The sequence below is a fragment of the Scyliorhinus torazame genome, chromosome 4 (genome assembly GCF_047496885.1).
Source record: "Scyliorhinus torazame isolate Kashiwa2021f chromosome 4, sScyTor2.1, whole genome shotgun sequence".
NCBI lineage: Eukaryota > Metazoa > Chordata > Chondrichthyes > Carcharhiniformes > Scyliorhinidae > Scyliorhinus > Scyliorhinus torazame.
Genome location: NC_092710.1, coordinates 228,598,631 through 228,612,164, shown reverse-complemented (window position 1 = coordinate 228,612,164; position 13,534 = coordinate 228,598,631). Strand labels below are relative to the sequence as shown.

Genomic DNA, 13,534 nt, shown 5'->3' with positions numbered 1-13,534 from the left:
GCCCGCCAACCGGCGCGACGCGATTCCCGCCCCTGCCGAATATCTGGTGCCGGAGACTTCGGCAACTGGCGGGGGCGGGATTCACGCCAGCCCCCGGCGATTCTCCGACCCGGCGGGGGGTCGGAGAATCTCGCCCCTGACCTGAGAATTGAGAACAGTTTGGAATTCATGAAAGGAGGGCCAAGGGATTAATTCAGAAGGGGGAATAGAGTAATAGAGTAAACCTGCAAGGAACATAAAAACGGACTGTTCTAGCTTCTATAGGTATGTGAACAGAAAAAGATTGGTGAAGACAAATACCAGAAATGTTCAGGAATACAGGGTTTAGTGAGAGGGCGGAACTGAAGGAAATCAGTATTAGTAGGGAAATGGTGTTATGGAAAATGATGCGTTTGAAGACCACTAAATCTCCAGGGCCTGATAATCTACATTTCAGAATACTTAAGGAAGAGGCCCTCGAAATAGTGGATACATTGTGGTCATCTTCCAAGATTGGAGGTAGCTAATGTAACCCCACTATTTAAAAAGGGAGGTAGATGGAGAACAGTGGATTATAGACCAGTCAGTCTAATGTTGATAGTGGGAAAAATTCTAGAGTCCATTACAAAAAATTTTGACAAAGTCCTACATAAGAGATTAGCATGTAAAATTAAAGCACTTGTGATTGGGGGTAGTGTATTGAGATGGATAGAAAACTCAATGGCAGTAGAAATAAATGTTCTTTTTCCAAATGACAGGCAGTGACTAGTGGAGTACCTCAAGAATCAGTACAAGGACCCCAGCTGTTCACAATATATATTAATGTTTTAGGTGAGGGAACAAAATGTAATATCTCCAAACTTTAAGATGACACGAAGCTGGGTGGGAGGGTGAGCTGTGAAGAGGATGTAGAGATGCTTCATTGTGATTTGGGCAAGCTGAGTGAGTGGGCAAATGCATGGCAGATGCAGTATAATGTGTATAAATGTGAGGTTATCCACTTAGATAGCAAAACCAGGAAGGCAGATTATTATCTGAATAGCTATAAATTGAGAGAGGAGAATGTATGATTAGACCTTGGTGTCCTCGTACACCAGTTGCTGAAGGTAAACATGCAGGTGCAGCAGGTGGTAAAGAAGGCATATGTTATGTTGGCCTTCATAGCAAAATGATTCAAGTACAGGAGCAGGGATGGCTTCCTGCAATTATACAGGGCCTTGGTGAGATCACACCTGGAATGTTGTGTGCTGTTTTGGTCTCCTTATCTGAGGAAGGATGTTCTTGCTACAGAAGGAGTTCAGCAAAGGTTTACCAGGCTGATGCCTAGGATGGTGGGACTGACGTATGAGGAGAGATTGAGTCGGTTAGGATTACATTCAATGGAGTTCAAAAGAATGAGACGGGATTTCATCGAAACTGATAACAGTTTAACATGACTAGACAGGGTTGTGCAGAAAGGATGTTCCCCGTGGTGGGGGAGTCCAGAATCATAGATCACAGTTGGAGGACATGAGATGAGGAGAAATGTCTTCACCTGCTGGGCCTGTGGAATTTGCTGCCACAGAAAGTAGTTGAGGTCAAAACATTTTCAATAAGGAGTTATATATAGCTCTTGGGGTGAAGGTATCAAAGGACATGGGGGGAAGGTGGGATCAGGCTATTAGACCATAAGACCAAAAGACATGGGAGCAGAATTAGGCCACTCAGCAATTCAGTCTGCCCTGCCATTCAATCATGGCTGATATTTTTCACATCCCCATTCTCCTGCCTTCTCCCCATAACCTCTGACTCCTTATTGATCTATCTCTGTCTTATAGACACTGTGATTTGGCCAACACAGCCTTCAGCGGCAAAGAGTTCCAAAGATTCACCACCTCTGGCTGAAGAAATTCCTTCTCAGCTCTGTTTTAAAGGATTGTCCCTTTAGTCTGAGATTGTGTCCTCTGGTAAATTGTGAAAAGTTGTGGTCCCAGCACAGACCCCTGAGGCACACCACTAGCCACCAGCTGCCATCCTGACACTGGCCCCTTTATCCCCACTCTCTGCCTTCTGCCAGTCAGCCAATCCTCTGTCCATGCCAGGATTTTACCCTTAACACCATGGGCTCTTAATTTATTTAACAGTCTCCTGTGCGGCACCATGTCAAAGGCCTTCTGGAAATCTAAATAAATCATGTCCACTGGTTCTCCTTTGTCTAACCTCCTTGTTACCTCCTCAAAGAGCTCTAACAGATTTGTCAGACATGACCTCCCTTTGACAAAGCTGTTTATCATGCAATTTCAAATCTTTAATAATGGACTCTAAAATCTAAAATCAATGACTGGCCTATAATTTCCCGTCTTCTGCCTCCCTCCCTTCGTAAACAGTGGTGTTACATTAGCCACTTTCCAGCCCTCTGGAAACCTTCCTGCCTCCAGTGATTCTTGAAAAATCACCACAATCTCCTCAGCTATCTCTTTTAGAACCCTGGGGTGTAGTCCATCCGGTCCATATGATTTATCCACCTGCTTTCAGTTTCCCCAGAACCTTCTCCTTAGTGATGGCCACTGCACTCACCTCTGCCCCCTGATTCCCCTGGAGCTCTGGCATCCCACTGGTGTCTTCCACCGTGAAGACTGATGCAAAGTAACTATTCAGTTCCTCTGCCATTTCTTTGTTTCTTATTATTACTTCTCCAGCCACATTTCCCAGTGGTCCAATGTCTATTTTTGCCTCTCTCTTACCTTTTATATGTCAAAAAAACCTCTTATCTTCTTTTATATTGCTAGCTAGTTTGCACTCATATTTCATCTTCTCTCCCTTTATTGCTTTTTTAGTTGTCCTCTGCTCACTTTTAAAGGCTTCCCAATCCTCTGGATTCCCGCTAATCTTCGCCATTTTGTATGCTATTTTGTTTGCTTTTATATTGCCCTTGACTTCCCCAGTCAACCATGAATGCCTTGTCCTCCCCTTAGCATGTTTCCTCCTCATTGGGATGAATTTCTTTTGTGCCTCCCGAATGACCCCAAAAAACTCCTGCCATTGCTATTCCACTATTCCTGCTAGGCTCCTTTTCCAATCAACTCTGGCCAGCCCCTCCCTTATGTCTCTGTAGTTACCCTTATTTAATTGTAAAACTGTTACATCTGATTGCAGCTTCTCCCTCTCAAACTGCAGGGTACATTCTATCATATTGTGGTCACTGCTCCCTCAGGGTTCCTTCACCTTAAGTTCCATAATCAAGTCGACCACGTTATACATCACCAAATCCAGAATTGCCTGTTCCCTAGTGGGCTCTACCACAAGCTGCTCCAAAAAACCATCTCTTAGACATTCCACAAATTTATTTTCTCGGGATAGACTATTGTTGTAATATTGCTTTTTTACATGTTTCTCTATTTTCAGATTTATTTTCTGCTCCTGGGTACTGCTAGGGGGCCTGTACATAACTCCCATCAGTGTCTTTTACCTTTGCGATTCCTCAACTCTAGCTACAGAGATTCTGGCCAGAATTCTCCCCCAACCGGCGGGGCGGGACGTACCAGAGCCAAAGAGTGGCGTGAACAACTCCGGCGTCAGGCCGCCCGGAAGGCGCAGAGTCCTCCACACTTCCGGGGGCTAGGCCGGCGCTGGAGTGGTTGGCACTGCACCAATCGGCGCCGAAGGGCCTCCGCCGGCCGGTGCGAGTTGGCGCATGCGCAGAACCTCTGCCGTGATCCCTGCGCATGCACAGGGGGTTTCTTCTCCGTGCCGTCACGGAGCTTTACACAGGCCAGCGCGGAGGGAAAGAGTGCCCCTACGGCACCGGCCCACCCGCAGATTGGTGGGCCCCGATCGCGGGCCAGGCCACCCTGGGGCCTCCCCGGGGCCGGTTCCCCCGTGTCCCCCCGAGGACTCCGCAGGCCGCCCTCAGAGCCAGGTCCCGCCGGTATGGACCGAGTCCATTTTACGCCGGCGGGACCGGCCAAAAACGGGCGGCCGCTCAGCCCATCGGGGCCCCGAGAATCGCCGGGGGGGGCCACTGCCAACGGCTCCCGACCAGCGCGGCGCGATACCCGCCCCCGCCAAAAACCGGCGCCGGAGAATTCGGCAGCTGGCGTCGGAGTGGCGGGGCGGGATTTACGTCGCCCCCCCTGCGATTCTCCGACTCGGCAGGGGGTCAGAGAATCCCGTCCTCTATGTCTTCTGATCCTATATTGTTCCTTCCTATCGATTTAACTTCATTCCTTACTGACAATACAAACCCGCCCCTTTGCCCATCTGCCTGTCCTTTCGATTGGAGACATATCCTGGTATATTTATAGTTGGATGATCAGCCACGATCATAATGAATGGTAGAACAGGCTTGAAGAGCTGAATTGCCTATTCTAGCTCTTATTTTCTATGTTACTATTGTCCCAGATGGGAAGTTGAAGCCTCGCCACTAGGCAACTAACACCTGATGGGTGTTGATTTGCTGCAGGACAATGGAACTGGGCACCACTGAACAATGTGCCCACTTCCCCTACAATCCATGCCATCCAATCTCATCCAGTAAAATTCTGTCTCAGGTGTGGTTTGTATCAATAGTTTAGTATAATTGAAGCATGACTTCTATCTCCGTTATTTCTAACTAAAAAGGCCAACATTCCAGTCGCCTTTTAGATTATTCTAGTATAATTAGGCCCTATGTGTGCAGTGTACAGGTAGATAATGGCCAGATATTTGCCCCTTGCACTCTATTTTATCATTTGCACCTCATTAATAGGGTGAAATGCATCTCTTTGTAGCTTTATGCATGTCCTTTTCAACGTGCACTTATGTGAACAGTGATTTTTGGTGCCTGCTCTTTTTTTTTGATTGGAAATAGCTCACTTATCTTTTCTTATTGTAGCTTTTCTTTGTCACCATGCATAATCAAACATCTATACATTATTTCCTTAACATGCAGTATATATCTGGTAAAGTGTACACTATCCATAACACTGCAATCGCATTTTACGCTGCAGAAAGTAACCTGTGCTCTCATGAACCTCTATTGGGTCTCTGTCTCAAAGGCACTGAAATTGATCCTTTTCCAAGATTTTACAGAGGTTTTTGATGGTGAACAGTTCGCGTTCACTGTCATTACTCCTCTGAACAGTGATCGCAATTCCAGAATTTAACCCATGGGCAGAATAACATGGAAACCCACGGATTTTGGTCTTTCACTCACAGGCAGCTCAGTGAACCCCACTCCTATCTATCGTCCCCCACCCAATCGAGGCAGCAATTGATGCTATTAGTTGATGAAAAGAGATCTACCCCTTTTCACTCGCGCAATGGTTGGAAACCCCATGAAAATTTACACCAATTTTAATCAAATGTAACGTGGGGCGGGATTCTCCCCTACCCGGCGGGGCGGGGGGTCCCGGCGGGATGGAGCGACGTGAACCACTCCGGCGTCGGGCCGCCCCAAAGGTCCAGATTTCTCCGCACCTTTGGGGGCCAAGCCCTCACCTTGAGGGGCTAGGCCCACGGCGGAGTGGTTGGCGCGCCGCCAGCCGGCGGGAAAGGCCTTTGGCGCCACGCCAGCCGGGGCCGAAAGGACTTTGCCGGGCGGCGGAAGTCCGCGCAGCACGGGAGTGTCAGCGGCTGCTGACGTCATCCGTGCGCATGCGCAGGGTGGGGTGTCTCTTCCGCGTCGGCCATGGTGTAGACTGTGGCCGAGGCGGAGGGAAAAGAGTGGCCCCACAGCACAGGCCCGCCCGCGGATCGGTGGGCCCCGATCGCGGGCCTGGCCACCGTGGGGGCACCCCCCCAGGACCCCAGTGCCCGCCCGCGCTGCCTAGTCCCGCCGGGAAGAGAGGTGGTTTGACCCTCGCCGGTGGGACAGGCATTCCAGCAGCGGGACTTCGGCCCATCGCAGGCCGGAGAATCGCCAGGGGGTCCCGCCGACCGGCGCGTCGCGATTACCGCCCCCCCCCCCCCCCCCCCCGGATATCCGGTGCCGCAGAATTCGGCAACCGGCGGGGGCCGGATTCATGCCAGCCCCCGGCGATTCTCCGACCCGGCAGGGGGTCAGAGAATCCCGCACCAGGGGCGAAATTCTCCCCCAACGGCGGGATGCCCGCCGACTGGCGCCAAAGCCGGCACAAATCAGACGGGCATCGCGCCGGCAAAAAGGTGCGGAAGTCTCCGCATCTTTGGCGGCCTAGCCCCAACATTGAGGGGCTAGGCCGACGCCGGAGGGATTTCCGCCCCGCCAGCTGGCGGAAATGGCGTTTGTTGCCCCGCCAGCTGGCGCGGAAATGCGGCGCATGCGCGGGAGCGTCAGCGGCCGCTGTCAGTTTCCCCGCGCATGCGCGGGAGCGTCAGCGGCCGCCGAAAGTTTCCCGCGCATGCGCAGTGGCGAGAGTCTCTTCCGCCTCCGCCATGGTGGAGGCCGTAGCGGAGGCGGAAGGGAAAGAGTGCCCCCACGGTACAGGCCCGCCCGCGGATCGGTGGGCCCCGATCGCGGGCCAGGCCACCGTGGGGGCACCCCCCGGGGTCAGATCGCCCCGCGCCCCCCCCCAGGACCCCGGAGCCCGCCCACGCTGCCTGGTCCCGCCGGTAAATACCAGGTTTGATTTACGCCGGCGGGACAGGCAATTCCTGGGCGGGACTTCGGCCCATCCGGGCCGGAGAATCCAGCGGGGGGTCCCGCCAACCGGCGCGGCTGGATTCCCGCCCCCGCCCAATCTCCGGGAGCGGAGACTTCGGCGGGGGCGGGGGCGGGATTCACGGCGGCCAACGGCCATTCTCCGACCCGGCGGGGGGTCGGAGAATGACGCCCCAGGTTTTAAAACAAGGATGTGATAAATAACTATTGCTGAATGACAAATCTGGCGCAGAAATGTTTTAATTTGTGTAGCGTAAAATGTCTCCATTATGATTATGATATTTTTAATTATGTTTTTAAAATAAAAGGTTTTCAAGGTACTTTAGTTTCTGCCTTAACCCCATGTGTATGTCCCAATGTTTATTTTCCTTTACGTAATGTTTTTTTAAATAATGAGATTTTAGTGTTTTTCATTTCTGGTTGCTGTCTGTAAGAACTCTTCAATGTGATTGACTGCTTTGCCAGCTGGATGACATAGTTACAGCTCCATGCTGGAATTCCCATTAAATGCTGCAAACAGTAAAAGTTATTGTCACAGAGATGGTGCGATCTTTAATCCAGGTCAATGAAAAGCACCTTTGCTTCGCCAATAGTTCCAATATTCAGGTTCCGAGCAGGATTCTCTGTCCTGTCAACCCCATTTTCCTGTGTGGCGCACCCTCGCCGGCAGCAGGATTCTCCGTTCCCGCAGCCAGCCAATGGGGTTTCCCATTGTGGCCACCCCATGCCATTGGGTAACCCAAGGGCATGGGTGCACTGCTGGCAAAGGGAGGATCCTGCCGACAGAGAATCCCGCAGTTTGTCCTTTTCTATAAAGTCCTTAGCAGGGTCACGCTGCCTTATCTTTGCAACATCCTTCAACTCTATTACCCAACTCTCTCCTTTTGTTCATCTGACCTTGGATGTATTCCCTACTAATCCTCTATCAATAATACAATTTTCAGCCACCTGGACCTTAATTTTGGAAGTTCCTACATTAAAAAATTGCCCTTGCTACTTCTATCCAGACCTTTAAAAGCCCTTTCAAAATCTTTTTTTTGACAATGATGGTTTGGGTTATCTCTTGCAACTCTTCTACTTTGCACTTAGCTATGCAAAGTGCCGTGAGACTTTTCACTGCATTAAATTCAGTATAAAATGCATGTTTGGTGTGTATGTGGATATATGGGGCAGAAATATCCAGGAATAATGCTTTACATTGTGGTGGACAAACAGACAGGAGATGATGTGATCGGTGAAATTTCTTTTCCATCATTCTGGTAACCTCTTGCAATGATTGATGGCACCCTTTGTTCAATCTTTGAAGATATATTTTAATTAACAATTTTAAAAGAGCCAAAATGATAGTGGATGATGCAGAGCCAATTTATAAAAGATGAAAGTAAAGAGGTAAGATCTGTACTGGCAAAAACAAAGGAAAAACATCATGGTAGCACTTCTTGAAGATTATGCAGCACTCTTGAGGCCAAGGTAGCACCAAGGGTATTATTGTATACATCTGGGGCAGGCCTGATGAAAACCTCAGCATAACACTTGGCCCAAATGTGTAATTTAATGAGGGTAGAAGTGAGATTGCCAATTAGTCCTGAATAATTTGATTTTAATGACTTTAGATTGCACTGATTTACCCTGCAGCTTGCCAAACGCAACTACAATTTTCTATCACTGGAGAATATAGCTTTTGTAGAATGCTGAAGATGCTGATTACAACAAGCATTCACACTCCTCTATCAGCTTGTCTGATCTCTTTGATTGTGCTTCAACCTTATTCTTTGAGTCGTTCTACAGAAGTTGTTTTATTAGTGATAAATCAGCTCTCGTTTTGCAAACCAAAAAACTGTGGCAGCTGTTGAACACAAATTATTTGGAAAACTTTACAGAACAATGACAAATGCTACAATGTTCAATGATAAGTCAGCTTAAACCCAATATGCATGCATGTTTTTTTAAGCAGATGGAAGATGTTGCTGGTCCTCCTGATCTCTCCATCCCATGCAATCACAGTATTCACGTTGAAATGCAACTTATTAAAATGTATCTGCATGATACTAATAATGCAGCAGTGTTCAAAACAGGAATACCAGAACAAAATAACAGTGACCATTCTTCACCCCAACCTTCTTTTTGGCATGAGTACTCAGTAAGAACGTGTGCTCTGCAGTTTCGCCATTTAAGTAATATTTTGCTTTCTAATTCTTCCTGCCAGAGTGAACAACCTCACATTTTCCCACATTTTAATCAATTGGCCAAATGTTTGTCGTCTCACTTGTCTTATCTATATCGCTTTGCAAACTCTTGTGTCCTCCATGCAACTTGCTTTCCTATCTATCTTTGTAATCGTGAGTAAATTTGTCTACACTACCCTCCATACAAATCATAAATATAATATAGTATAGGATAGTAATTGTGTAAGCTCCAGCACCGATCACTGAGACAAGCCCACAAGTTTGTCAACCTGAAAATGACACGTCTATCCTGATTCTCTCTTCTTGTTAACTAGACTTCTATCCATGCTAATATATTATCCATAGCATCATGAGCCCATGTTTTGTTATTTACAGCACAGAAGGAGGCCATTTGGCCCATCGTGTTTGCACCAGCTCCCAAAAAACTACCCCGCTCTCCAGCCCTCTAAATTAATCACTTTCAATTATGTATCCAGCTTTCTTTTGAAACTTCCGAATAAATCCACCTCTCCCACTTTCTCAGGCAATGCATTCCAAATCACCAAAATACTCTGAGTAAAGAAGTTTCTCCTCATCTCACCCCTAGCTCTCTTGCTGATCATCTTGAAATTGTGAACCCCCCCCCCCCCCCCCCCCACCGCCCCCCCCCCCCCCAGTCACTGACACAACAACTAGTGGAAACAGAATATCTTTCTTTACCCTCTCAAAATTGTTCAGTATTTTGAACACCTCAATAAGGTCACCTCTTACTCTTCTCTGCTCCAAGGAGAACAAGCCCAATTTCTCCAATCTTTACTTGTTTCTAAAATTCCTCATTCCTGGTATCATTCAAGTAAATCTCCTCTGTACTCGCTCCAGGGCTTTAACATCTTTCCTTAAATAAGGTGCCCTGAACTGAACATAATATACCAAATGTGTTCTGACCAATGATTTGTAGAGGTGTAACTTCACTTCCTTGCTTTTATACCTCTATTTCTAAACCTAAGGGGCGGGATTCTCCTGTACACGGCGGGTCGGGGGGTCCCGGCAGGAACCACTCCGGCGTCGGGCCGCCCCAAAGGTGCGGAATCCTCCACACCTTCAGGGGCTAGGCCCACCCCGGAGTGGTTGGCGCCCCACTGGCTGGCGGGATAGGGGTTTAGCGCCATGCCAACCGGCACCAAAGGGCCTCCGATGGCCGGCGCGAGTCGGCGCATGCGCGGGAGTACCAGCGCGTGCTGGCGTCATATCCGCGCATGCGCTCATGGAATCACCATCCGCATTTGTGAATATGAGCTATCAGGTAATTAGGCCACCAAGCTGGATAAATATTCAATCCTGAGAATTGAAGACCTGTATGCTATGCTGGTAGGAGATCAATCTGACACAAAGCTGGAAATGAATCACACATACCAGCAACTCGAATCAAGCTCCGCAGATCTTGTGTAGCTTGTTCAGTGCTTTCCATGGCCAGTGTTATCTCCATTGTACATTTAATATTTATGTCGACCTCTACAAGCAATCTGCGTTGAATAGTGTTATTGTTTGTTCATGTCACAAACTAACCTATCCCATAACATGTCATTTAGGGTAGCTCCAAAATCACAATACTCTGATAATTGTTGCCGTTTAACCATGTAAATTGCGATCGATTTGCTTGGAGCTCCCACCTTTCAATTAAATTACATCTCTGGAGTATGATTGATGGTTGAAGTTGCAATGAGCATTCACTAAATCCAAAGATCACTAAGTGATTTGGAGTTGAGCGTGCTTGGGGCTGTAAGACTGCGAATCAGGTCATAGGTTTCAGCTCCACAAATACTTGGGAGAATTGCTTTGTGTTTCGCCTCCTCCCTTATTTTGTTTGCTTGGAAATAATACCCAAGGTGCTCAACATATGTGTCCAGTCCACCGTGGAGGAGTCAAATGGTCTATTCGCCCAGAGAGGCATTCTGGTGAGTATTTTTTGTCTCAGACTCCTTTCAAAACAGGGGGCGGGATTCTCCCCTACCCAACGGGGCAGGGGGTCCTGGCGGGATGGAGTGGCATGAACCACTCCGGCATCAGGCCGTGCCAAAGGTACGGATTTCTCCGCACATTTAGGGGCCAAGCCCTCACCTTGAGGGGCTAACCCCGCGCCGGAGTGGTTGGCGCGCCGCCAGCTGGCGGGAAAGGCCTTTGGCGCCACGCCAGTTGGGGCCGAAATGCGCGGGAGCGTCAGCGGCTGCTGACGTCATCCCCGCGCATGTGCAGGGAGGGGCCACCTACGCGTCGGCCATCGTGGAGACCTTCACGGCCGACACGTAGTAAAAGAGTGCCCCCACGGCACAGGCACGCCTGCGGATCGGTGGGCCCCGATCGCGGGCCAGGCCACCGTGGGGGCACCACCCCCCCCCCCGGGGCCAGATCACCCCGCGCCCCCCCCCCCCCAGGACCCCGGAGCCCGTCCGCGCCACCAGTCCCATCGATAAGGTAGGTGGTTTGATTCACGTCGGTGGGACTGGCATGACAGCAGCCGGACTTCGGCCCATCGCGGGCCGGAGAATCGCCGGGGGGGGCCCACCGAATGGCGCGCGTGATTCCCGCCCCCGCCGAATTTTCAGTGCCGGAGAATTTGGCGGCCGGCGGGGGCGGGATTCACGCCGCCCCCCGGCGATTCTCCGACCCAGCGGGGGATCGGAGAATCCCGCCCAGGTTTCTCACAAGCCAGAGGCAGTGTCAGGATAATTTATCCTCATTGCTAAATGTAAAGAAGCACTTTCACAGACTGCATTAATGAACACAAAATGTATTTATTAATGAGAATCGTACAGCAGCCACATGTCTTTAGCCAACTGCAAAAATGTCTCCCTTCCTAGGAGTGCTCCAACCCCTGGTGTGATTACCCATTGAGTCCCAATTGGTCACCCTAGCCCAGTGTTGCCCAATACACGTCCAAAGACCTTCCACGAATAAGGCAGTGGTTGGGCCAATATGCTTCCTGCGTTGTGGCCTGTCACACTTTGAGAGTTTGAGGTGACGGATCAACGCAATTCAATGAAAGATTGATGAAACTCATTTCATATTCACCTACCATCCATTGAGTTTCAATATCTCGATTGTCCATGGTGAAACAGGAAGACAAATCAGCTGGTAGCATAGTCCTGATGGTTTACTGCACATCCTTAACAAAAGGACTTTTGGGTTTCACAAGTGGCTGTGATTGTTCATATTTTAATGAGTTATTTGCTTGAGAGGCTGGTTTAGCACAGGGCTAAAGAGCTGGCTTTTAAAGCAGACCAAAGCAGGCCAGCAGCACGGTTCAATTCCCGTACTAACCTCCCCAAACAGGCTCCAGAATGTGGCGACTAGGGGCTTTTCACAGTAACTTCATTTGAAGTCTACTTGTGACAATAAGCGATTTTCATTTCAGTGTCAGATCTTGTCTGGAGCTAATATTGCGAAAGTCACATGATGTGTTGGCAGCCATTTTAAAAACTGTTGCAACCATTTTTAAAATACAACCTTAAAAATAGTAATATCTTTATGCCTGTATTGGACATGACAAAGCTCTTAATATCTATTTTTATATTTCTTGCTAGTTTACTCTCATTTTCCAAGTTCTCCCTCTTAATTTTTATTTCGTCATCATTTGCTGGTTTCTAAAATGTTGCTAATCTCCTGGCCTACCACTAATCTTTGCAACACTTGTATGCCTTTGCTTTCAATTTGAAACCTTCTAAAATAGTCAACCACAGATGGTGCCTCCTTCTCATAGAATCTTTCTTTCTGAATGAAACACATCTTTGAAGAGAGTTATGAAATATCTCTTAAAAAGTCTGTCCTTGCTTACCCCGCAGGGCAAGAGTTGTAGCTGGGGGAAGGGCAATTATGATGCCATTAAACATGACTTGGAGGGGATAGGTTGGAGAAGTAGGCTGCAAGTGTTGGGCATACTGGATATGTGGAGCTTGTTCAAGGAACAGCTACTGCGTGTTCTTGATAAGTACGTACCGATCAGGCAGGGAGGAAGGCGTCGAGCGAGGGAACCGTGGTTTACCAAAGAAGTGGAATCGCTTGTTAAGAGGAAGAAGGAGGCCTATGTGAAGAGGAGATGTGAAGTTTCAGTTGGGGCGCTTGATAGTTACAAGGTAGCGAGGAAGGATCTAAAGAGAGAGCTAAGACGAGCAAGGAGGGGACATGAGAAGTATTTGGCAGGTAGGATCAAGGAAAACCCAAAAGCTTTCTATAGGTATGTCAGGAATAAAAGAATGACTAGGGTAAGAGTAGGGCCAGTCAAGGACAGGGATGGGAAGTTGTGTGTGGAGTCTGAAGAGATAGGTGAGATTCTAAATGAATATTTTTCATCAGTATTCACTCAGGAAAAAGAGAATGTTGTGGAGGAGAATGCTGAGACCCAGGCTATTAGAATAGATGGCATTGAGGTACGTAGGGAAGAGGTGTTGCCAATTCTGGACAGGCTGAAAATAGATAAGTCCCCGGGGCCTGATGGGATTTATCCTAGGATTCTCTGGGAAGCCAGGGAAGAGATTGCTGAGCCTTTGGCTTTGATTTTTATGTCATCATTGGCTACAGGAATAGTGCCAGAGGACTGGAGGATAGCAAATGTGGTCCCTTTGTTCAAGAAGGGGAGTAGAGACAACCCCGGCAACTATAGACCGGTGAGCCTCACGTCTGTTGTGGGTAAAGTCTTGGAGGGGATTATAAGAGACAAGATTTATAATCATCTAGATAGGAATAATATGATTAGGGATAGTCAGCATGGCTTTGTGAAGGGTAGGTCATGCCTCAC

General features: G+C 48.6%; 1 protein-coding gene across 2 annotated transcripts in view; it reads left to right on the top strand.

The window, feature by feature from the left end:
* The window catches only part of LOC140410798 (heparan sulfate glucosamine 3-O-sulfotransferase 5), a 456,893-nt gene that overhangs the window by 273,031 nt on the left and 170,328 nt on the right, over window positions 1-13,534 (top strand). The window lies entirely within an intron of this gene.